The following is a 2,499-nucleotide window of genomic DNA, read 5'->3' as shown; positions in this document are numbered from 1 at the left end:
TCCAACTTCTTGAAGATTGACAAAGGCATCAGATTGATGCTAGCTCCCAAGTCACATAAGCATCTGTCAAAAGACACTTTTCCAATAGTACATGGAATAGTGAAGCTTCCTGGATCTTTAAGCTTTGGAGGTAACTTTTGCTGCAACAAAGCACTGCATTCCTCCGTGAGAGCGACAGTCTCTAAATCATCTAGCTTCACTTTTCGAGAGAGAATACCTTTCATAAACTTTGCATAACTAGGCATCTGCTCGAGAGCCTCAGCAAAAGGTATGTTGATATGAAGTTTCTTGAACACCTCCAGAAACTTCTCAAATTGCTTGTCCAGCTTTTTCTTCTGCAGCCGCTTAGGAAAAGGCGGTGGAGGATAGATCTATTTCTCCCCTGTATTACCCTCAAGCGGAGTGTTCTCAACAGTAGTCTTCCTTTGTTCCACTTCTTCATCCTGCTGCTATGCTTCTTTGTCAGCCCCAGCTTCTTCAGTCAACTCTTGAGTTTGTTCGGGATTCGCAACCTTCCCAGACCTCAAAGGGATTGCCTTTACCTACTCCTTAGCTTTCTTCTTTCCTGGAACTTCAGTGTCACTAGGAAATGTACCAGGTTGACGATTTAGCAAGGCATTGGCAATTTTCCCAATTTGATTTTCCAAGGTCTTGATAGAAACAGCTTGACTTTTGCACATAAGCTTCAACTCCTCTAATTCAGATTTTTCATTAGCTGGTTGCAGCTGAAGTTGTTGTCTTGGTGCATACTGCGGTTGCTGAAAACTAGGGGGTTATACTACTTAGCTGGATACTGCTGATAAGGCTGTTGAACCGCATTCTGAGCGTTGCTCCAACTGAAATTAGGATGATTGTAGTTGTTAGGATGATAGGTGGCTAGCACAGGTTGCTGCGATCGCTGGAAGTTGCTCACGAACTGAGCCGATTCACTAGAAATTGCCCACTGATCAGTCTCATTGACACCAGCACAGAGCTCACAGACACTAGTGATTTTGATTAACTCCATAATTAGCCAAAGTGTCCACCTTCATTGTCAAAGCCTTAAGTTGGGCAGCGATAGCAGTTGCTGTGTCCAACTCTAGAACTCCTGCTACTTTCCCGGGAGTCAGTCTCTGGGAAGGATTATGGTACTCATTAGCAGCCATCAGTTTAATAAGTTCATAGGCTTCGTCATAGCTCTTAGCCCACAAGGCTCCTCCTGATGCTACATCAAGCATGGGCCTAGAAGTAGGACCCAATCCATTGTAGAAGCAGTTAATAATCATCCAATCAGGCATGCCATGGTATGGGAAATTCCTTAGCATCTCCTTATATCGATCCCACGCCTCATACAGAGATTCTCCAGTTTGCTGCGTGAACTGGGTCAGAGCATTCCTGATTGCTACAGTGTGAAACTTTTGAGCAAGATCTTCCCAAGTTGTGATAGACCCTGTTGGTAGAGAGTGTAACCAATACCTAGCCTTGTCTCTCAGAGAGAATGGGAAGAGTCGTAGCTTGATAGCATCTTCGGTCACATCATTGAATTTGAAAGTGTCGCAGATCTCGATGAAATCCCTGATGTGCATGTTGGGGTCTTCACTAGGAGAACCCCCAAACTGAACTGAGTTCTGTATCATCTAGATTGTGCTTGACTTGATCTCAAAAGTGTTAGCCCTGATGGCTGGTCTGATGATGCTAGACTGAATGTCATTAATCTTAGGCTTAGAATAGTCCATCAAAGCCTTCAGATTTTCTGCTTGATCACCCATAGCTACTACAATTGGCACTTCAACTTTCTCTTCTTCTTCTACCTTCTTTTCTTCCTCAAAAACTTCCCTACGAACTACCACAAGTTCTTCCTCGGCTTTATCCAGTGTTCTCTTACGAGTACGCGAACGCTTATGCATACACCCTCGTTAGAGTACCTGAAACCAGACGAGGAACAAATAAGTAAATATATCCGAGTCAATGAACTTTAACGACCACTGATGGAAAGCACATAAACTATAAATTAAAACTGCAGTCCCCGGCAGCGGCGCCAAAAACTTGTTAGTCGCTAAACACGCTCTAATAATACACGCAAGTATACGAGTTCGCAAGTAGTATAGAATTTTTTTAGTTCATTCCCACAAAGACTGTAGTGGTTAACTATCTAATTTATGCACCTAAGCAACAATGTATGGTTATTATCCAATGCTAAGACGATAACAAATTGAGAGTGTTTATAACTAAGAATTACGCTAACAATTATAACTACGAGAATAAGATTGAGTGAATTGATATATATGACAAACATGGGATTCTAACTTCATTAAATACTTCATTTAATAGCTTTATTATTCTTAACCTTAGCATGCAATGGTGATGAAACTAATCAGATAACACGAAACTGATAAACGCCAACTTTCATTGCACGAGTACCATTCTACCAGACATCCATAAAAGAGATAGAAGCTGAATAGAAACCAATTATATTGAGACCCTATATGTCTATAGAATCTGACAATATAACGGTTTAAG

The 2,499-nt window shown here is 41.5% G+C and overlaps 1 non-coding gene across 1 annotated transcript; it reads left to right on the top strand.

Moving 5' to 3' along the window:
* Positions 1-1,275: 1,275 nt before the first annotated feature.
* On the top strand, positions 1,276-1,382 carry LOC141715452 (small nucleolar RNA R71). Its single transcript, XR_012572215.1, has one exon. It is a non-coding gene; the product is annotated as a small nucleolar RNA R71 (small nucleolar RNA).
* The last annotated feature ends 1,117 nt before the right edge of the window (positions 1,383-2,499 follow it).

This window comes from Apium graveolens, chromosome 3, assembly GCF_009905375.1.
Source record: "Apium graveolens cultivar Ventura chromosome 3, ASM990537v1, whole genome shotgun sequence".
NCBI lineage: Eukaryota > Viridiplantae > Streptophyta > Magnoliopsida > Apiales > Apiaceae > Apium > Apium graveolens.
The sequence above is the reverse complement of the archived record's forward strand: the minus strand, read 5'-3'. Positions and strand labels throughout refer to the sequence as shown.